The sequence below is a fragment of the Bos taurus genome, chromosome 13, assembly GCF_002263795.3.
Source record: "Bos taurus isolate L1 Dominette 01449 registration number 42190680 breed Hereford chromosome 13, ARS-UCD2.0, whole genome shotgun sequence".
Taxonomy (NCBI): domain Eukaryota; kingdom Metazoa; phylum Chordata; class Mammalia; order Artiodactyla; family Bovidae; genus Bos; species Bos taurus.
Genome location: NC_037340.1, coordinates 25,022,333 through 25,046,115, shown reverse-complemented (window position 1 = coordinate 25,046,115; position 23,783 = coordinate 25,022,333). Strand labels below are relative to the sequence as shown.

Sequence of the window (23,783 nt, the reverse complement as noted above, 5' to 3'; positions counted from 1 at the left end):
TTAGGGCCCCGCATCCCTGAGTGGTGATGTGGTTTATCACGCCTGCCTAGCACTTCAGGTTGGTTGTTGTGTGTGCCATGGGATCAGTGATGCTCAGTGGGGGCCGGAAGGGAGGGGACAACTTTGGTCATTCTGTAGGTTCCTATATATGGGAGAAAAGCAAGGATAGAAACTGCTGTACTAGCTTCCCAGCCCCTCAGGTTCCCTCCCGGGCCTCCCTCTGGTCCGCAGCTCTTCTCTGTGTTCTCCAGGTCTAGAACACTGACCAGCTAGTCAAAGAAACTCAACATAATTACATATTCCTAAAATAATATAATCAACAAAGCCCTAGTTCTTTGCTGTTAAGGAAAAAAATCTCCCATGGCTCCCTTTCAGGCCCATTTTATTTCTCAGCGGCCTCTCCTCCTCACTTCCTCACCCACCTTGGTACTATCAGATTTTCTAGCATCCCTACTTCCCTGGGAGCACTTTCAGTCATCCCTTTACTGATTCTCCTGCCCTCTGGCTTCTCCTTCCTCCTCGGTTTTTAGCCACCTTTCTGTTGGTGGATGCCCTAGAGAAAAACTCTTGTCTCCACCCCCACCGCTGATACCCAGAGAGCCTTCAGGACGGGGGGGGGGGAGGCACACAGAGCCTGGTGCTCCTGGTGCAGAGACAGGGGCGGCTGGCAGGCTCAGAGCCATCATGCAAGGACTTGGGTTTCAGTCTAAACAAGGATACATGCTCCTGGGCCATCTGCCTAACATTTCGTTCAGGCAGGGTCTGGAGACAGCAGGTCTCTGAAATGGTAAGACGAGGAGGGCTTAATGAAGCCATTGAGGTATTTCCACAGGGGTGGGAGGGGCTCAACACAGGCCCCCAAGGGAGGCCACAGTCGGCACTGGGACCTGACCTTTTCTGGGCCCAAAAAAGCAAGAGGAGGGAGCACCGGGAACAACCTGGAGAGAGTGCTCCAGGCGGGGGTGGGGGTGGGGTGCCGCCTGGCAAGGTGCGTAGGCCCCAGAGGGTGACCCTGCAGGGAGGGGTGGGCCCGCCTCATTCTCCTTGATCTCCGGTTTTTATTAAGTGATTGTTGAAATTGAATGAAATAACACATTCACCAATCTGGGAGTAGAAACAGCATGAAGAGTGAAGACAGTGTGGTCCAGAAAGGTCCAAGGATCAGCCCTTGCTTCTGCTCTGGTCTCCTGACACTCACCCGGTCTCCCTCTGGCCTCTCAGTGGAGTAAGAAAGGTCATGAGATCTGGGGAAATGGTATGATGCCCACACTGCCCTGGGCCCTGAGGACTGTGGAGGGATGAGGAGGGAGGAGAGAACAAGTGTGGCCGCAGTGAACGCTACAGACCCCTGCATCAGGAAGAGAGCAGAGGGTGAAAACAAAGGCCAGGACTGGTGGGGAATGTCTCCTGGAAAGGATGGAAAGTTCTTTATAGTCTCCTTGGAGATTTTTCATTTTAATTTTTTTGGCTGCATGCATGTGGGTGACTAAGGATGGAACCCGTACCCCATGCATTGGAAGTTCAGAGTCTTAACCACTGGGCCACCAGGGAAGTCCTCTCCTTGGAGGTTTTTAATGAAAACAAACATTAAAAGACACAGCACTCCTTCTTTGATGCCTTCAGAAGCATTTGTTCAGGTCAACTATATAATGACACAGGCTAAAAGTGAAGGGTCCACAGTTGAACTGTCATTGCTCATGACCAAGGATATGTTGGCAGGGAGGCATGTCTCCCACTCCCTGACTTTCCAGAAGGCAGGATTTCCCCCCAACCATCTCCTCAGCTCCTCACTCTTTCCCAGAGAGGAACGGGGCTTGCCTAGTCTAACACTGTCTCTCAGTGGGCCCCCATGTTGGAAGGGCTGAGATGGTCCACATGTGTCTGAAACTGGGGGGAATGCTGGCCTCATTCTGGGCTGCAGCCCACTGTGGCCCTAACCCTAGGCTGTATTTTAGCATCCATTTTGTTAATGAACCAAGCTAATATTTTAGTCTCAGTTTGTCTTACTCTTTCATTTGCCTCTTAATTTGTTCAGAACTTCAGTAAGCATCTGCCTACAATGCAGGAGACCTGGGTTCAATCCCTGGGTCGGGAAGATCCCCTGGAGAAGGAAATGGCAACCCACTCCAGTACTCTTGCCTGGAAAATCCCATGGACGGAGGAGCCTCGTAGGCTACAGTCCATGGGGTCACAAAGAGTCAGACGCGACTGAGTGACGACACATACATACATACATCAGTAAGGAGAGTGGGGCCTTTAAAAAAAATGACAAACTATCCCTTAGTATGTGTTAGTCATTATTCTAAACTCTTTAAATGTGTTTTCAAATGTAATCCTCACTACAGTCCTAGGAAGAAGGTATTATTATTATAACAAGACATTCACTGGCTCCACAAAGCTCACACCCTTAGGAAGAGGAGGAACTGGGATTCAAATTCACATAAGCTGTAGAGCACAGAAAGCCCCTCCAGGCGATGCTGCCTCTGCTAGGATTCCTTTTGTGGTATAATCCTTTTTCTTCTTCTTCTTCTTTTTTTTTGGTGGGGCCAGAAGGCTTGTGGGATCTTAGTTCCCCGAGAAGGGATGGAACCTGTGCCCCGAAGCGTGGAGTCCTAACCACTGGATTGCCATGGAATTCTCTTTTTTTTTTTTTTTCTAACCAAGTTTAAAAATTCTCTTTAAAACAACAAAGCAAAGTACATGTACGTGACTGTTCTTTCTACAACGAAAACACAGAAGAGGGAAAAATTGGAGACAAAACAAATGCCCTTCTTTGAGAGCTGAGATCTACTCTCATACTTCAAATGTTAAGGCTCAAACCTTTTTTCTCATCTACTGTTGACATAGACAGAGCTATCTAGATTAGCAGCACACTTATTTCCTCAAGGAGAGCCAATTTAAGCCCTCATTCTTGGTCAGGTGAGATGGCAGAGATTTAGTGAATTCTCCCCTGTAGCGAAAGGAGGGCAAGTATGACGTGACCTGACAGCCAAGAAGATGAGGAAGAAGTTTCTCACGCTGCATTTATCACTCAGAAGGACAGATGGCAAGCTGTATGACAGCCAGGACCCTCCTGGCTCAGCATTTCAATCCTGGAGGGACACTGCCAAGGAGCTATTTAAACTGGTCACTGGCATAAATTCTTTTCTTTTTTTTTGGCAGTGCCGCACAGCATGTGTTATCTTAGTTCCCTGACCAGGGATCAAACCCGTGCCTCTTGCAGTGGAGGCATGGAGTCTTAACCATCGGCCAGCCAGGGAAGTCCCATAAAATCTTGAATCAGACGTCTATTGCTTTGCAGCCAATATTCCTTCCAGATTGAAATGGAGCAGGACCCTGAAGGGCCCTTCAGGTACCAAAGTCCATCCGTATCCCCATTTCTAGTTTGTAGAAAAAGGCTTTAGTTTCCTAGGCCCTCCCTGAGTTCCAAAGAGCAGCTGTAGGCAGTAACTAATTAGGGAGGTGAGGCAGTGCAGAAACAAAGGAAAAGCAGTTTAAACGAGAAAAGTAATGACAACAGTTCGGTGATAAAACACAGTTCTAGTTTCTCCTCATTCCTCACAAGCTGGAATCAGGATTGACAGGAGAAATATCAATAACCTAAGATACGCAGATGATGTCACTCTAATGGCAGAAAGTGAAGAGGAACTAAAGAGTCTCAATGAGGGTGAAAGAGGAGAGTGAAAAAGCTGGCCTAAAACTCAACGTTCAAAAAACTAAGATCGTGGCATCTGGTCCCATCACTTCATGGCAAGCAGAAGGGGAAAAAGTAGAAGCAGTGACAGATTTTCTTTTCCTGGGCTCCAAAATCACTGCAGACGGTGGTGACTGCAGCCATGAAGTTAGGAGACGCTTGCTCCTTGGAAGGAAAGCTATCACAAATCTAAACAATGTATTAAAAAGCAAAAACATCACTTTGCCACCAAAGGTCCATATGGCCAATGCTATGGTTTTTCCAGTAGTCATGTACAGATGTGAGAATTGGACCATAAAGGCTGAATGCTGAAGAATTGATCCTTTCGAATTGTGATGCTAAAGAAGACTCTTGAGAGCCTCTTGGACAGTAAGGAAATCAAACCAGTCAATCCTAAAGGAAATAAACCCTGAATATTCATTGGAATTACTGATGCTGAAGCTGAAGCTCCAATACTTTGGCCACTTGATGCAAAGAGCTGACTCATTGGAAAAGACCCTGATGCTGGGAAGGATCGAAGGCAAAAGGAGAAGAGGGCAACAGAGGATGAGATGGTTAGATAACATCACCAACTTAATGGAGGTGAATTTGAGCAAACTCAAGGAGATAGTGAAGGGCAGGAAAGCCTGGCATGCTGCAGTCCATGGGGTCACAAAGAGTCAGACACAACTTAGTGACTGAACAACAACAAGTTCCTCCTCGAGGGATAAACATAACAATCTAAATGATGTCTTTGAGTCGTTCTGTAGGAACTAGAGACTCCCCACCCACCCCTCAAGGTTTAGGATGGTGACTACAGCTGAGCACAAACACTTGTACTCAAGACTAGTTAACACAGAAGGCTTATAATTAAGATTCCTGAAAATTCACTCCGTGCCACTATGGAGAACAATATGGAGGCTCCTTAAAAACCTAAAAATGGAGCTACCGTATGACCCTGCAATCCTATTCCTGGACATGTATCTGGAGAAAAAACATGATCCAAAAGGATCCATGAACCCCAATATACTGTAGCACTATTTAACAACAGCTAAGACGTGGGAGCAACCTAAATGACCACAGACAGAGGAATGGATGAAAAAGATGCAGTACATATACAGAAAGGAATATTACTCAGTCATTAAAAAGGATGAAGTAGTGACATTTGCAGGGACATGGTTGGACCTAGAGAGTGTCATACTGAGTGAAGTAAGTCAGAGAAAAAGAAATACCGTATGACATCCTTTATATATGGAATCTTAAAAGAAGGACAGAAATGAAAGTGAAGTTGCTCAGTCGTGTCCTGCTCTCTGGGACCTCATGGACTGTAGCCTGTCGGGCTCCTCCATCCGTGGAATTTTCCAAGCAAGGATACTGGAGTGGGTTGCCATTTCCTTCTCCAGGAGATCTTCCCAACCGAGGGATCAAACCCGGGTCTCCAGCACTGCAGGCAGATGCTTTACTGTCTGAGCCACCAGGGAAGCCCTGATGATACAAATGAACTTACCTACAAAACAGAAAGAGATTCAGAGACTTAGAACACAAAATCATGGTTGCCAGAGGGAAGGGATAATTACGGACTTTTGGAAGATCATGTACACATTGCTATATTTTAAATGGATAACCAACAAGGACATATTGTATCACACATGGAACTCTGCTCAATGTTATGTACCAGCCTGGATTGGAGGAGTATTTAGGGGAGAATGAATACAGATATACATATGGCTGAGTCCCTTTACTGTTCACCTGAAACACTGTTAATCAGTTATACCCCAATACAAAATAAAAAGTTTAAAGTTTGGGGGAAAATGCAGGTCTTGAAATCATATTAAACAGAGTAAAACTGTGCTAGGAAAAAAACAGTAGGGCAAGGTTGTTGGATAACTTTTTAAGAAGACTGCATGACAAAAACATGCTTATGGTCCTTTCCTTAGCATGAAATCACCTATTCACTTAAGTGATACAGATTATATAGTGTTTTCTTATAGATTCTATCCATATGGTAGCTAACTAGAGAGACTTTCCTGGAGTAGATGCCAAAAGATGGGAAGATGTTAAAAAACATAACTAATCGGCAGCCTGCCTAGCCTTAAATATGATACTTTCAGTGGCTCTTCTAACTTTGGAATTCCTAGATATCTCTGGGCTTTCCCAGGACATATGGGGGGATAGGGAAATCTGTGGGTAGGAGAAACTTTGGGGCTTCTTATGGCTGTCAGCCAGGGCAGTCCTGCCATGGGAAGGCTCTGAAGGTAACTTCTAAAGCCTTGAGTCCAGAGCTGCTCACCACTCTACAGTGACTAGGTGGCTCAGAATCCTGTGCATGCCCACCTGTTCTGGAAAATTCTGGCTTTGGAAGAAAAAGATGAGGGACTTCCCTGGTGATCCAGTAGTTAAGAATCTGCCTTCCAAAGCAGGGGACAGGTTCCTGGTCAGGGAACTGAGATCCCGCATGCCAAGTGCCCCAACTAGAGAGAAGCCTGAGTGCAACAATGAAAGATCCCAAATGGGGCAACGAAGATCCTGTATGCCACAACTAAAGACTCGATGCAGCCGAATGCTGCTGCTGCTAAGGCGCTTCAGACGTGTCCGACTCTGTGCGACCCCATAGACAGCACCACCAGGCTCCCCCGTCCCTGGGATTCTCCAGGCAAGAACACTGGACTGGGTTGCCATTTCCTGCTCCAATGCATGAAAGTGAAAAGTGAAAGTGAAGTCGCTCAGTCATGTCCGATTCTTAGCGACCCCATGGACTGCAGCCCACCAGGCTCCTCCGTCCATGGGATGTTCCAGGCAAGAGTACTGGAGTGGGGTGCCATTGCCTTCTCTGACACAGCCAAGTGAATAAAGATTAAAAAAGAGAAGAAGAAGAAAAAGATGAGAAATGGCTGCAGCATGTGACCTTCCTCTACCAAGCAAAACCTTCCTCTGCTATTTTACTATTGCTGGGTAAGACTGTATATGCATGTGTGTATGGGGGAAGGGTGGGGGTGCAAGATTACTTTAAATTATTATATCCATAGTGGGAATGTTGAAGTTTTACACCAAGACAATTAATTATTGTCCAGAGCTGCTTCCTAGTCTCTGGGTCACATTATAAAAATATTTCTAGACAAAATATTTTGAGCTCATCCTATGATCTCTCTACCCCTTCAGCCAACTACTTAGTAATAAAAAAATTTGCATTTTAAAGATAGAGTATTTTGTCTCATGATTTATGTTAATGTTTTCATCAGTCAGTCAGCCAGTCAGTTCAGTCGCTCAGTCGTGTCCAACTTTTTGCGACCCCATGAATTGCAGCACGCCAGGCCTCCCTGTCCACCACCAACTCACGTTCATAGGTGGCATTATTTATCCCTTTCAACAACGTGATGCGGTAGGTACCATCCCCATATTACAGATGAGGAAAATGAAGCCTTGAACAGGTCAAGTAAGAAGCCCACAGACACACAGCCACCAGGGGTGATGTCAGGGTTTGCAATCAGGCATTCTGACTGCAGAGCCCAGGTTCTCAAACAGTCCATGGTACTTCTTTGCTGAGGCTCAAGACAGTGTCTCATCTCCTGGAAGCTGGAAGGAACCACCAGAAAACACCTACTTAAATAGCTGACTCCTGATGATCAAAGTATAAACACATGTTATAAAAGAATTGGTTCTTTAAAGCCTCATCTCTGTCTTTTCTTCAAGACAAAGGACAATTGCATTTTAGTTAGAAAAGTACCATGAAACATCCAGAACATACACCAGCAGCTGCCGAACTGAGTGAAGAAATCTTGCAACTTCAATGCCAATCAATTCCAGAAACAATTACTGACTGCTAAATCTGCACCTGGTCCTGTGTCAGAGGCCAGAGACTCAAAGATGCAAATGAAGGACCCTTTAAAACATGTTATTTATTCATGACTACGATCCTCACACCCATGAGGATCCCCCCCATGGCATCTTAGAAAGTTTCTGAAGCCTCATTATTATTATTATGGCGTATCTCTTGGAGGCTTCAATTTTACTCCAAGATTAGAGGTGGGTGGGGGAATAGCAAAGTAATTTAAAACACTTCAAACAAACTTTAAAAACAAACGCAGATATCATGGAGTTGAATAAAAATATTGCTTTATTTTTAAGACAAAACAATGGACTTCGACGAAATTGCATGCACGAGGTCACCCCTTCCCCAGCGCCCCCATCAGGGTTACACCCTTGAATTCCCAAGGGCACTTTTTCTGGTTTCTCTGCTGATAGGGGTTCCTTCATAATTGGGTAGAAACAGTTAAAAAGTAAGAATGTATTAATTAGAGAAGGGACAGCTAAAAGGCAAAGAACTTATTAAATAGTGAAGGGAGACAGACACACAGAAACAATGATATATTCTAGAAGCTGAGGACCTTCCAGAATGAGAAAGGAAATAGATGACCTGGCGGGAGGGAACTATGAGGGGATTAATTATGATGAGTTCAGTCAGCTACAAAAAGTTATGTGAGCAAATATAAAAGAGAAAAGAACGTGAGAAAGAGGCTTAGTGAGCCCACACTGTGTGGCCAGGGAGGAAGTTCAGGATAGGAAAAACTAAGTGAAAACTTGGATCCATAATCAAGTTTTCAGAAACTGTTTATGAACAGTTCCTAAAGACAGCAGGCTGACAGATCAGGGTTGTGAGAAAAATTTCCAAGGCACATAAATAAAGCTGTCCTAGAACTGAGACACGGGCTTCCTGCAGTCCAGGAGCTGGACACGACCTAGCGACTGAACAACAGCAGAACTGAGACAGTGCTGGAGGAAAGAAACCGGAGGAGGTTACGGCGCTAGAAACATCATCTGAGTGCAGTGTGGAGTTGAGAAAATGGAGTAAAATGAGCTGGGGAAACAAGAATGAAAAGTGGTTAGATAAAAAAATGATAGCTGAGGAAACCCAAAGAGATCCAGCTTGTGTATAATAGGTGTCTCTGGAGAAGACCGAGGACAAGAAAAAGGTGTAATTATGTCCAGAGATCATTCAAAAAGCTTTTCTGAAATAAGTCGTGAATGTGCAGATTGAAATGCAGGCTAAGAAAAAAATGGATGCAGATCAAATAGATCCTGAAGGAAAAGTCAACTCTGGAAGGCAGATGGCGACAGCACAAAGGCTTCAGAGGTGTCAAGTGCAACTTGAGAATTTTCCACTCAGTGTTGTCATTCAAGTACAAAGGCAAAGGATTTTCAATTTCAAGAAGTCAGGAAAATAACTTCTGTAAGCCTTTTTGAAGAAATACTGGAACACCAGACCAAGAGAGGATTGAAAAAACTGGAGTCAAAGAGCTGCCTTGAGGACAGAGTCCATCTGGTACTAAAAAGCATAATTTTGGAATGCGAATTTTGTGAACAATGGCCATTGAAAATAACAATATTGCTAACATGTCCTGGGAAGTGGAGGGGAGAGAGACTAGAACTTAAGAGTACATATTAAGAGAAGTTGATTTTTTTTGTTTTTGTTTTGTTAAGTTGATTTTTTTGTTTTTTACATTAAAGATCAAAAGACATTTCTTAAAGATGGTACTGCTAACTGCTAAGTCACACCAGTCATGTCCGACTCTGTGCAACCCCATAGACGGCAGCCCACCAGGCTCCCCCATCCCTGGGATTCTCCAGGCAAGAACACTGGAGTGGGCTGCCATTTCCTTCTCCAGTGCATGAAAATGAAAAGTGAAAGTAAAGTCACTCGGTCGTGTCCGACTCTTTGTGACCCCATGGACTGCAGCCTACCAGGCTCCTCCGTCCATGGGATTTTCCAGGCAAGAGTACTGGAGTGGGGTGCCATTGCAAGTCAGGTAATAGATGTATGGATTAGCATTCTTATTTTTCTAAATAATCATGTGCATCACATAATTATCACTACTTTCTGATGGTTAGAGTACTTAAGGATCCAGTCTCTTAGCAGTTTGGCAGTTTATAATATGATATTGTGGACTATAATTACTATCTGTGCATTAGATCTCCAAGACTTATTCTTCCAGTTGTAAGTCTTTACCTTTAACAACATCTCCCAATTTCCTCCATCCCAGACTCTGGCACCCACCATTCCACTCTGTTTCTATGAGTTTGGCTTTTCTAGGTTCCACATACCAGTGAGATCATACAGGATTTGCCTTTCTCTGTCTAGTTCATTCCCCTTAGCATAATGCCCTCCAGACCCAACCATGTAATTGCAGATGGCAGGATTCCTTTCCTTGTCATGGCTGAATAATATTGCTACAGGTTATTTTCTAAGATAAATTAAAAATAATAAAATAACCATCACAAGGAAGAGCTTTAGGACTTCCAAGGTGAATGTTAAAAAGAATGTCTTGGAGGAGAATCTAATGAAAATTTACCAACTAAAGAGAACTGAGTAGTGTCATGGTACATGCACTTGAAGTAACTTTTTACTTCAGTGGAATTCCTTATACTATAGGGTTAACATACGGCGTATCTTTTGGGGGGCATCAACATTATTCAAAATTGTGGTCTTACCTGAAGTTTTATGGGCTCAGAGAACAAGGGTAAAGACTTTTACATCAGTGACAATCATGGAAATGGTGATGCCCAGGAGTCCCTTCTACATATTTATTTTTTTAAAGATTTTTTTTGATGTGGACCATTTTGAAAGTCTTGATCAAATTTGTTACATTATCACTTCTGTTTATATTTTGGCTTTTTGGCATGTGGGAATCTTAGCTCCCCAACCACGAATTGAACCCGTAACCCTTGCACTGGAAGAAGTCTTAACCAATGGACCACCAGGGATGTCCCATGTCCCCTTTTAGATCATAGATAAATGGAGACCAGAGGCTGGAAGGGGAACCTCTTCTTGAAGCTCTCTTGTTTCATTTTAGGTCAGTTTCAAATATGCACACAGAAATGCCTATTTTATAAAGGGTACACATGGATGGCATCACAGACTCAATGGACACGGGCTTGGATGGACTCCGGGATTTGGTGATGGACAGGGAGGCCTGGCGTGCTGCGGTTCATGGGGTTGCAGAGAGTCAGACATGACTGAGCGACTGAACTGAACTGAATGAGAGAAGTACTTTTTTCTCTGAGTTAACATACTTTTTACCCCTCTATGAACCAAGAGCAGGCTGCACCAGCACATCTGGGATTTCCTTCTTATTTAAATAACTGTCTGTGGGGTTGGGGGTCCCAAATAGAAATGAGGCTAATTAGGAAAAAGTACAATGTTTCATTGCTCCTGGCTCTGAGTCTAATACTCCCAGCTATGTGGCCAATTTTTCTGTTTCCATCAAACCTACTCTTCTGGCCAGTGACCTCCCAATTAGCTGGAAACCTTTCCCTGATGGCAGTCAGGATATTGAATGTTTCTGGAAGCCAGGAAGGAGCACTGGTTCCATACGAGGCCTCCATGACAGAGAACTAGCAGACTGTGTCCTTGGAAGGTGCTTAGTCAGTGTGGGTGACAGTCTGAATATACTATACAAATGGGAGCTTATTTGCATTAGAAAAAAGATCTGGGCTTTCATAAACAGCTCTTCATGAAAAGGATTTTGCTAGGTATACTAAAAAAAAAAAAAAAAAAAGGAAGATAGCATCTAAAACCACATCTGTTATAACAGCTGTGCCTAAAAGCAGATTAAGGTACAACTGCCACATAAAAAGTGAAAAAGGGAAATATCTTCCCATTTTACTCTGATGGAATTTAAAACTCCTCCCATTTATTACCGAGTCATTCCACCGGAATTCATCAGCACATTTCAAGTCCCACAAATGAAAAACCACTCTGTTATAAACCAAACATAAATGTTCCACCTACCGTCGAATGCCTCCGAGTTCTAAAATCAACAGACACCCCGTGCAGCCCTGGGTCTCCACTCACTGTCCTCTGTTTCAAACGAAAGAGTTTGTCGTTAAACATAAACACTAGAACAAGTAAGGGGCAGCTGTCCCAGCAGACACCACCCTGGTCAGGGTGGCTGTCATTTAGAAGGGAGTGATCGTCCTTGGAGAGGGCCCAGAGGAGACATGTTGTTATAAAGATGGTGAACGATGTAGAAACTGAGCCTTGTAAGAAATGCATTTGAGGGAATTGGAGCTATTTTGTTTGCAGAGAAGGCTGGTGGAGACACCGTAGTTGTCTTAACACATTTGAAAGGTTGTCACGGGGAATATAGAATAGATTTCTTCTGTGTTGCTGCGAGGTGCAGAACCACTGTCAGCAAGTGAGTTCATTTTGAATCATTAGAGGAAAGATATTCTGTCTAATTGGATTTAGTAACAAAGTCGGTTGATTCCTAAAATAGAGGGGGAGCTCCCTGTCGCTAAGAATAACCAAATAGAGGCGAGATGAGAATGGCACAGGAATTGTGTGGGGACATTTCTCATCCAGGAATGCAGAACCAACCAAATGACCTATTTTTACATGCATAGTTTAAAGCTTTTCGTGTAATTTTTGAAACTGAGAGAATAATGATCTGAGGGTAATTATTTTTAAGACACAGAGAGTAATTTAGCCCCATTGCTTCTTTATTCCATATTCTCTTTGTGAAGATAAATGAGAACAGATGATGAACAGAAAAAGGGAAGGAAAGTCAGAGTGTAAAAGGAGAATCCACAGCCTTCCATTGTCCTCTCTTAGGCTATATGTGAATACTCATCAAATGTAAAGTACTGCACACTAAAGGACACGGCCATTAAAGACCAACTCATTCTTGCAAATAGTCTCTTAACATCTGTCACTGGACCTGAATTTTCTCCAGCAGAACCATGATGTTGGTACAAAGTGACAGAGTCCTTGTTTTTATTTGTTCTCTTCATGGAAGTTCTATCATATCTTCCAGTATATTTGAGCTCATCTGTAACTGGTTAATATGTCAAGTTAAGAAAAATATAGGTTTTATTTACAGGTTAACTTGAAAGAACACGCCCACCTTTATTAAGCGTGTCCTCCATCAAAGGAACAAACAAATATAGCCAAAGAGTCCTACTGACTCCAAACCACTTCTTAAATGAAACAAAATTAAAATGAACAAAGCCATCATAATCTCCTTAGAGAAATGAGTCACTTTTGAAGATGAATTGAAAAAATATAGAACTCAGCTGAACACCAAATACCAAGTAAGAAAAAAGACACAAAGAAACCCCTTTGATGCAAAAACATACTTATGGTCTTCTAACCGGATCCCCGTTGGTGCTAATTATTTCCACCATTCTCTCAAAGCCCATTTAAATTCCACTTCTTCCATAAGAACTATGAAAAAGTACATGATGGGGGTCACCTGATTATTTCAGAGGTATTTCAAAATCTGTATACCTGCAACTGAACTTGGTAATTGTACCCTCATGCCCTTCCGTCTCTCAGTGTTACATGACTTCAACTACTGTTACCAAAACAAAAATGAAAGACATCCCTTATAGTTCCCTTTCTTTCACCCCATTAACCCCAAAATACTATGAATAAGCAAATCCCACCTTATCCATCTCCTAAGTAGCATTTGAATACACCCTACCACTACCACCCTGGACAAACCCATCATCTTTTCTGTCTTGCTGCTGCTGCTGCTAAGTCACCTCAGTCGTGTCCGACTCTGTGCGACCCCAGAGACGGCAGCCCACCAGGCTCCCCCCGTCCCTGGGATTCTCCAGGCAAGAACACTGGAGTGGGTTGCCATTTCCTTCTCCAATGCATGAAAGTGAAAAGTGAAAGTGAAGTCGCTCAGTCGTGTCTGACTCTTAGCGACCCTATACTGTAGCCCACCAGGCTCCTCGGTCCATGGGATTTTCCAGGCACCACCCTGGACAAACCCATCATCTTCCCTGTCTTAGACATTTGCAAAACTTTCCCACTGAGCCCCTGCAGATACGCTCTTGCTCCATCCAGACTCCAAATGATCTGAAAGACAAAACTGATCCCTGACTGCTTCCAGCCGCCCTTGGGATAAGTTCCAAAGTGCTCAGCCTCAAGGTCTCGCACGATCTGGCCACTTGGTCTGTCTCCAGCTGTTCCTCCTGTCACTCTCGCTTTCCTGCCTGAGGCCACAAGTCATGATGCTCCCTGCCCCTCCAAAGAGGAACTAATCTCGGAGCTTTCGCTGTGCTTTCCTCCTGCCCCTCTCCTGCTTCCACCCTCTGCAAGCCAGATCCTGCTCCTCCTTCAGATCTCACTCTACATCCTCAGTAAGTAGTCCTTGCCCCCTGCCCCTGCCAGATCAGGTCCCCTCTTAGGTATTCCCACAACTCTTTACATCTCCCCTTTATAACTCACATCATATGGTTAAGTCTCTGTTCACTGTCTGTTTCTCAAACTAGGTTAGAAATTCCAACTTGCTCAGTTGCTCAGTCATGTCCGACTCTTTGTGACTCCACGGTCTGTAGCCCACCAGCTCCTCTGTCCATAGGCTTTCCATGGAGTGGGTTTCCATTTCCTCCTCCCGGGGATCTTTCCGACACAGGACTGAACCCACGTCTTCTGCACTGGCAGGTGGGTTCTTTACCACTGTTATCTCCTAAGAAACCCGTATCCCAGGTACCTAGCATCTAATTTCTTCTTAAATAGTGGTTGAATGCATATATGAATAAGTGATGTGCTGTCTAGGTTAGTGATTCATAACCTTCCCTGTGCAGAAAAATTGCCAGGAAGCGAATTGGCTGATCCATGATCAGTCCCCAAATATACCTTTTCAACAGTGACTCAGGGGACTTTGATGCAGGCTGTCCTTGGCTCACAGCTTTGGAAAGCAATACTCCAAGATACAGAGAGCAAGGGGAAAAAAGCAGAGTTGATATTAAAGAGACACAAGGGAGCAAAATGTGAGCAGTCTAATAACAAGAGACAATTTATGTAACTGTTCAAACAACCACTGAAAATCTGAAGGACTAGATGACAGACTATCAGATGAATTCCTCAGATAACGGAGCCCCAAATAGCTAGACAACGCTAGTAGAGGACTTCCCTGGTATTTCAGTGGCTAAGAATCCGCACTCCCTGTGCAGGGGACCTGGGTTCAATCCCTGGTCAGGGCACTAGATCCTACATGCCACAACTAAGAGTCTGAATGCCGCAACTAAGACTTAGCACAGAAAGAAAAAGACTCCAATGCCACCTATGTGCATTGGACAAATTATCTAATAAATAAATAAATAAATAAAAATGACAGGAAGAAACTCCTCCAAAGTAACACCTGACTTATAATTTAAATAAAGGGGTAAATTTAGGATAGTTAAAAGGAAATACTCTTTTAAAAAAAAAATGCCACATTTATCCCAAAACACCAAAAGACTTCTTCATAAGGTAGCCTTTATGTATGTTATAAAAACATAGAACAAAAATATCAAGTCTAAAGGAAAAAGTGACACGTATATCATGTCATGGAAGCACTTAGTTCTAAGAATGTGAGTGCTGAGAAATTTCAAAGGAAATGAAACAACTGAAATATAAGTTTGACTTTGAAAGTTAACATGAGAAGAGTCCCTTTTTCCTGTCTTACTTATTTCATGTCTGCTTTGATAAGCTGTGGAAAGGAATTGAAGGGGATCAGGACACGCTTCTCTAAAATATGTCACTTTGGCATTTGGGACTGAAAGCAATTAAGAAACAGTAGACACAGGAGAAACTGTCTGGCCTCCCACTTTTTTACCTAAAATCAGGGCATAAACGTCCCTTTGTGAAGGAGGTCCCTCATTCCTATACTAGGAAGAGGAGAGCAACTCACTGCTGGAGACAGCACCGAGGTGAGTTTGCATAAACAAGCCTACCAAAAGAACCCTTATCTTCCATTAGTTTCACTCGTATATTTTCTAGTCACCTTCCTATAATTTATCATCTCGCAAAGCCCATACAAGGAAAGCCTTTGTTAAAGTGGTATGTAAGTCCCTGAGTCTCACCACTTCTTTGAGTTTTTCTTTTCAGAGAACTCTCAAGCAAGTAAAACATGAATAAAATTTATATTTATTTTTTCCTTTTAATTTGTTTTTTTGTCTGTTAAATTTGCAGGACCCCATACATTGAACTTAAGAGGGTAGAGGAATTTTTTTTTTTTTTCTTCTCCTTCAACAGAACCCATTTGCTGGAATTATAATGGAACAACATCCATTACATGGTGGCTGACTGAATCAAGGTTGGGGGGTGTAAAAAGGTGCAAAGGAAAACTTCAGAATTTCACCCTAACTAGATCCCGTCACTGTACACACAACCAGCTTCTGTGCTTCTATATATGGAATTTGCAGGGGGTGCGAGGGTAGAGTTCAAAAGATCAGACTTCCTGGTTCTATCACTTCCAAGCCAGATGGATCGATTCACCTTATTTCAGCTGCAAATTCTTTATCTCTGAAATGGGGATATGATTGCAGGTCATCCTTACAAGGTTGTGAGCAATCTTACTGAAGCATTTAAACAGTAAGTCACTTTATAAATAAAACATATTATTCAATTCTATCAATACATAAACCAATAAATAGTCCTAAAAGTGATTTAGTATTTTGTCCTTAAATTACTATGCAAGTGACATTCAAGGAAACATTAGTTATAGATGATGTGAGATAAAATGGTAAAACAATTATGAATGATGCATAATAGTCTTAACATGTATACTTCATCTCTTTGGCCTCACTTCATTTTCTTTCCTAAGAATAAATATCTTAATCCCCAGCAGTACATCAGTATCACTCTCTGAAGGCTAAATACTGCATAAATGTCTATCTGATATTCAGGAAAAGTGCCAAACCTGGTGCTATCTGTACACACTCTAGATAAAAGATTCAGCAAACAGATGCTCCTTTTTGCAATCAGCCAAGAACTTCTAATATTCTGACAACTTGTTAATCAACCGACATATGGTATCACTTTAGTAAACACAACACTTAGATTTTGCTTTCCAGGGCATTTTCTGAGAGATATAATGGTCCTGACTCATCAACACTATTCACTGGAAATCAACGGAAGCTAGCCTCCGCCACCACCTTAAATTTGTTTAATTACTTGAGGAAAAAATAAATATGGGATTTGGATTTCGTCCTTTTTTTTCTGAGTTGAGATTTTTTTTTAAATGTCATCCTTTGAGACATTTGTAAAAGCAGTAGAATACTTTTATTACACAGATTTACATACAGATGTGTAATATGTAAAAATATCTATAGCTTCTGTATTAGTTTCTTAGGGGTGCTGTAACAAATTACAGTGAACGGAATGTCTTAGAATAGATGTGTATTTTCACACTTCTGGAGGCTACAAGTCTGATGTCAGGTTGTCAGCAGGCCCTTGCTCCCACCAGAGCTCCTGAGGAAGATTCTGTCCTCTCTTCCAGTTTCTGGTGGCACCAAGCTGGTCTTGGCTTGTGGCACATAACCCACCTGCAGTTGGTGGTCTTCCCCTCTGTTTGTCTGTGTCCAAAATTTACACACACGCACATTTATATTTGGGCATGTCCTATGACATGTGGGACCTTAGTTCCCCAACCAGGGATTGAACCTGAGTCCCCTGCATTGGAAGCATGGAGTCTCAGTTTCTCGATCACCAGGGAAGTTGCCCAAAGAGGAAGGTTTAACATTTTTCTTTTCCTTTTAAGGATACCAGTCACACCGTGCACTTTGGTATGACCACATCTTAACTTGGCGACATTCACAAACCCATTTCTAAAGAGGGTCACATTCACAGATATAGGTGGGGTCAGGACTACAGCAGATCCTTTTTGTGTACACAGTACAACTCACAACAGTTTCAGACAGACATCTCATCTTATGAGAGGATTCTACAAGGCACATGTGAGCGTTTTCTCACAATACTCTTACTGTGGCAGAATTTCCTTCCTTTTTATGGCTGAATAATATTTTGCACAAAACCACTTCTTCCCTCCTAACATCCAATATCCAATTTACAGAGTAAATTCTTTTAACTCTACCTTAAAACTGTATCCCACTGATGAACATATTTGCAGGGCAAGAATAGCATATTTGCAGGGCAGGCATAGAGAATATGGACATGTGGACACAGGGGAGAGAAGGGAGGAGTTCAGTTCCATTCAGGCACTCAGTCGTGTCCAACTCTTTGCGACCCCATGAATTGCAGCATGCCAGACCTCCCTGTCCATCACCAACTCATGGAGTTCACTCAAACTCATGTCCATCAAGTCGGTGATGCCATCCAGCCATCTCATCCTCTGTCGTCCCCTTCTCCTCCTGCCCCCAATCCCTCCCAGCATCTGGGTTTTTCCAATGAGTCAACTTTTTGCATGAGGTGGCCAAAGTATTGGAGTTTCAGCTTCAGCATCAGTCCTTCCGATGAACACCCAGGACTGATCTCCTTTAGAATGGACTGGTTGGATCTCCTTGCAGTCCAAGGGACTCTCAAGAGTCTTCTCCAACACCACAGTTCAAAAGCATAAATTCTTCGGCGCTCAGCTTTCTTCACAGTCTAACTCTCACATCCATACATGACCACTGGAAAAACCATAGCCTTGACTAGACGGACCTTTGTTGGCAAGGAGAGGGTGGGACAAATTGAGAGAATAGCAATGACGTGTATACACTACCACATGTAAAATAGCTAGCTAGCAGGAAGTCACTGTATAACACAGGGAAAGGATCTCATCAAATTCTCAATTTTCTCTCCATAATTCTACTTTTTTGCATGTGTTTGCACACATGTGGGTGGGAACAAACCTGTTTGTCCTTTCTAAATGGATTCCCTGAGATGGTACATTTAGCTTTAAAAATTAAACTAATTAATTTGATCAATTAAAGTTATAAGCAATATATAGAGCCTGAGAGACTTGAACTCTGGGACAAACATGGGATTTTTAATCAATGAAATATAAGCAAGGGAAAGACAAAGTGTAATCCTACAGAAGTGCCCAAATGAAGAAATTTAAACTTTATTAAGTGGTTTGATTGGTGGGGGTGGTGGTAATTCAGTCATTTCAGTCATGTCTGACTCTTTCACAACCCCGTGGACTATAGCCTGCCAGGCTCCTCTGTCCATGGGATTTCCCAGGCAAGAATACAGTCGTGGGTTACCAAGTGGTCTGATTACACAACTCAAATATTTTAGCAGAGCTGTAACCCCAGATGTACTAGTTTGAAACAATATGTTCTGATGTAAATTGTTTGCTCGGGAGAGGCAAGAACACCCTCTTCTTAGGAGGATGTGGTTTCCCTAAGTAGGAAATGGAATCCTTGCTCTTCAGTCTTCTAGAAGCATCATTTTCTGTGATAGGAAATTGGGTGTATGTGTGTGTGTGCCTGTGGGTGTGGGTGTGTGCTGGGGGAGTGGGGTGTTCTCTTCTCCCCTAGGGTTTAGGGGTGGCGTGGTGTGGACTCTGAGACGTGGAGAGGCCTGGTGTACGCCCTGTGATGAGGGGTGATCTAATTAGGTCACAAGGCAGCAAGCTCAGAGCCGGGAGACCTGGAGAGCCTGGGTTTGGGAACTCTCAGCAGGAATAGTAACAGTAACTCGGGGTCCTTTTCAAACTGCCCTTACATTGTCACCAAGTGTCCAGGAAGCACATTCCATTTACAGGAATGGAGGTTCTGCCCCTGCTTCCTTCTCCAGAGGGTAGTGGTGGGCTTGACAGTGGCCTTGCAGAGAACTGGGCCTCAACAGGGGACATTTCCGTGCTGGGCTACCAAGGCTGAGGCCGCGGTGACCACGGCCAGTAGAACACAATGGCTGTCACAAGGGACATGGTCTGGAGGGGACAAGAAGGCACCAGCAGGATGTTGAGAAAGGCCTGAGGGGCTTGTGGAAACTGGGAATCTCATGGCAAATCTGCGGAGCTCAGCCTTCATAACTGGAAACTTAAAAGGTGATACGTACTTTATGCCTAGTATGCTCTGACCACTGGACATATGCTAACTCATTAAATCCTCACAAAAGCTCATTAAAATAGGTGCTTTCACTGTCTCAGTTCTACAAGACAATGGAGGCACAGAGAGGCTGACTAACTTTCCCAGTGGCACACAGCCAGTATGTCTTGGTGCCAGAACTCTAATCCAGAGTCTGGTTCCAGGGTTTGTGCTCTTAAGAACAACACAGACTGCTTCTCAAAATTGTCACTGAGCTGTCATCTCCCAGAATCTTGGCACAGGCTTTTTATCCTGTCTCTCTGAATGTGGACAAGAAAGAATATCTTCTTGGCATAATGGAAGTAGAAAAACAGCTCTTCTAGGAAAGACAAATTTAGTGGATGTGTTAATTGCTCAGTCGTTTCTGACTCTCTGCAACCTCATGGACTATAACCCGCCAGGATCCTCTGTCCATTGGATTCTCCAGCTTTCCCTTTAAAACTTTTCTCCTTGTTTACCACTTCAGGGCAAATTACAAAAAACTTTTAGCTCCCATTCAAATGGCTACTCTTTCAATCAAAAAACCCAGAATGACAAATTTATTCAATTCTTTTCTGTACCAGCCTGTGTGGATTACACACTTAAACACTTTTGGGTTTAAATTCTGGTTTCATCATGTATACCAGTTATATGACTTGTGTCAAGTCATTTGCCGTCTCTAAGCTTCAATTTCCCCTTTGGTAAAATAGGAATAAAAACAGCACCAACCTCAGAGGATGTGAGGATTAAATTAAAACAATGCATGTAAATTGCTCCTCACAGCTCCTGGTTGGTAGTAAGATTTCAGTAACTCTTAGCTATTAGCTATGATTTCGATTATGAGGTTGATTACCATTATCGGAGGGATGACAGCATTTTAAATAGTTTAAATTCTTTTTAGTAAACATTTTAATAACATTGTTTATTTAAAAAGCATTTCGGAGCTTCTTGTAAATATCTAAGCTAGTAAAGTCCGTTCTAGGCATGCTACACTCCCTATTCATGAAATCTTTCCAACAAAAATGTTGCTTGGAACTTTTCTTGTCAGACAGTTTATTTTGATATTATAAGTTCACTAGAAAATGATGATGGGGCTTCCCTGGTGGCTCACTGGTAAAGAACCTGCCTGCCAACGCAGGCGACACGGGTTCAATCCTTGATCTGGGAAGATCCCACATGCCGCGGAGCAGCTAAGCCCTTGCGCCACAAATACTGAGCCTGTGTTCTGGAGCCCGGGAGCCACAACTACTGAGCCCATGTGTAACAACTGCTGAAGGATGCACACCCAGAGCCTGGGCTCTATAACAAGGGAGGCCACTGCAATGAGAAGCTCCCACGTTGTAACTAGAGAGTAGCCCCTGCCTGCCACAACTAGAGAAAAGCCCGCACCAGCAACGAAGACCCAGCATGGCCAAAAGGTAAAATAAATTAAAAAATAAAATTATTTGAAAAAACTTAACAAAAAATTACAATGATGATGAAGATGGTAATGACGGTGATGAAGATGACAGTAACAAACCTTTTCTCTTTGAGCACTCACATTGAAATTTGTGCCAATTGTCTGAGGATAATTCTGAAATTCCAATAGAATGAAGTCTCTAGGTGACTTAATTGCTTTATGTCTTGTTTGTTCTTGGCAAATTGGTCCTGTCAATCGAAGCTCCTAGCTGTCCTAACTGGGCTGACAAGGCTCAGTTTTGCTGATTCAGGTTAGAGAACAGAGGATGTTCAGAAAACATGACACCTTTACTTTTGCACGAATATTACCCTGAACAAAAAAAAATAACAGGTCCATCTGGGACCCCATTCAAGGCAATTTTATAGTCAGGGCACCCAGAGGCCATGAAACTACAAACCATACTATTTTTTTAAAAATTTTCAAACTTTCAAGCCTTGCAGACTTCTCTTGGAATTTTTAAATGAGCACAACTTCAGTCAATTCAGAACAGAAATGGATGTCGATAGTTTCAACTCTTTGTCACCTATATCTGTAGAGGTGGTAAGGAGATGAACAAAAAGTCCGAAGTGGGGAGGGTCTTTTGACTGTTGTGTTCATTCACCACTGCCTTTGTCCTCTCTCTATCATAGAACATGGGCTTATATATGGAACACTCAAAGAAGAGCCTCCCCTGGGAACATATCCAGACAGCACATTCCTGCAAACTCCAGTGACCCTCCATTTCACAGCCAGGAAAATAATGGAGTCCCCAAACGAGGCAAATTTCGCACAATGGACTTAGGAACAGATGGGAGAGTGTCTCTGTTTCCTTTCAAAACCAAAGAACAGAGGTACCTGAAAAAGACACTCATCCACACACAAAGGCCAGTTCCCCCTGGGACCTTCCTCTCCTGCTCTCGGAAGCAACTCTATTTCCCTGCTCCGAAGCCTCTGCTTGCCGCCAGGCAAAGGGCAAGATACTGAACATGAAATGAAGTCTTTTCAATGCTGCTGTATTTGGGATAGAAACAAACTAGCATTGGAAAATGTTATTCTAAATTTAGTTTGGGATTTTGTATGAACATGTGTAGATAATCAGACTCAATGACCTCTATATTAGGACAAAATCTGTACATTTTCCATGGTTAGCAGAGATGCGCTGGCATAATGTATTCAACTACTGAAATTAAGGATAGCTTGTTTCTGGGGAAAAAATCTGTTAAAGTCTTTTGAATATTAGTAAATTATCTGCAAAACAGCAATGTAGTGAGCTTTGGATTTTCCCCTCTTTTACGAGCTTCAGCTGCTTTATTTCCCATAAATTGTTCAGGGTTAGAAGCACCATGTTTGGGCTGCCGTGAAGATAAGATGCCAATTTAAATGAGAAGAGAAACGTATCCCATATTTCTAAGAGAAGCATCTTCTCGCTTGGAAAAGTCTTAGTAACCTATGATGCCTGACTCTGGCCCAGAGAATCAAGGATAGGTTAGGTCAGTTCAGTCGCTCAGTTCTGTCCAACTCTTTGCGACCCCATGTACTGCAGTACACCAGGCTTCCCTGTCCATCACCAACTCCAGGAGCTTACTCAAACTCATGTCCACTGAGTTTGTGATGCCATCCAGCCATCTCATCCTCTGATGTCCCCTTCTCCTCCCACCTTCAATCTTTCCCAGCATCAAGGTCTTTTCAAATGAGTCAGCTCTTCGCATCAGGTGGCCAAAGTACTGGAATTTCAGCTTCAGTTTCCAATGAATATTCAGGACTGATTTCCTTTAGGATGGACTGATTGGATCTCCTTGCAGTCCAAGGGACTCTCAAGAATCTTCTCCAACACCACAGTTCAATAGCATCAATTCTTTGGCACTCAGCTTTCTTTATAGTCCAACTCTCACATCCATACATGACTACTGGAAAAACCATAGCCTTGACTAGACAGACCTTTGTTGGCAAAGTAATGTCTCTGCTTTTTAATATGCTGTCTAGGTTGGTTATACCTTTTCTTCCAAGGAGCAAGCGTCTTTTAATTTCAAGGCTGCAATCACCATCTGCGGTCATTTTGGAGCCCACCAAAATAAAGTCTCTGACTGTTTCCATTATTTCCCCATCTATTTGCTGAAGTGACAGGACTGGATGCCATGATCTTATTTTAAGCCAACTTTTTCACTTTCCTCTTTTACTTTCAACAAGAGGCTCTTTAGTTCTTCACTTTCTGCCATAAGGGTGGTGTCATCTGCATATCTTAGGTTATTGATATTTCTCCTGGCAATCTTGATTGCAGCTTGTGCTTCATCCAGTCCAGCATTTCTCAGCATATACTCTGCATATAAGGTAAATAAGCAGGGTGACAATATACAGCCTTGATGTATTCCTTTCTCGATTTGGAACCACTCTGTTGTTCCATGTCCAGTTCTAACTGTTTCTCCTTGACCTGCATACAGACAGGTTAAGCCAGCAGTAAAATCTGACCAACTGGTGATGAATTGAGTATCAAAAAATTGACCATCTTTTCCAGATGGATACTTCATTCATTCATGTTTTTTTTTCAACTTATTGTATAACAACTAGGCATTGGGACATAGTAGGAAACAAAAGAAATTCCCTATCCTCATGAAGTAAGCCTTCGGTTGCATAGACAGCAGAACTCAAAGACTGATATGATAAATTCAGCAAAGCAAAACAAGGCAGGATAAAGTGTAGAGAATGATGGTGGTGTGGTTCAGGGGATGGGGTGGGGTGCAGCGCTGGAGATGAGAGAAGACGTGTCTGTGGCGTTAATATTGATGCTCTTGGTACCTAAATGAGGGGGTCAAGAGAGCCATGCTGGCATCAAGAGGTAGAAGTTTCAGGTGGAAGGAACAGCAAACACAGGCAAACATCTGGAGGCAA

At 43.0% G+C, this 23,783-nt stretch overlaps 1 protein-coding gene and 1 long non-coding RNA gene across 3 annotated transcripts in view; one reads left to right on the top strand and one right to left on the bottom strand.

Annotated features, from left to right (window-relative positions):
- Positions 1–23,783, bottom strand: part of KIAA1217 — an 821,092-nt gene that overhangs the window by 366,864 nt on the left and 430,445 nt on the right. The gene's annotated exons all lie outside the window — the stretch shown is intronic.
- LOC112449269 (uncharacterized) overlaps positions 13,644–23,783 on the top strand; it is a 34,013-nt gene continuing 23,873 nt past the window's right edge. Inside the window, exon 1 of the long non-coding RNA XR_003037748.2 lies at positions 13,644–13,819. This is a non-coding gene — a long non-coding RNA (uncharacterized lncRNA). The remainder of the gene's footprint in view (positions 13,820–23,783) is intronic.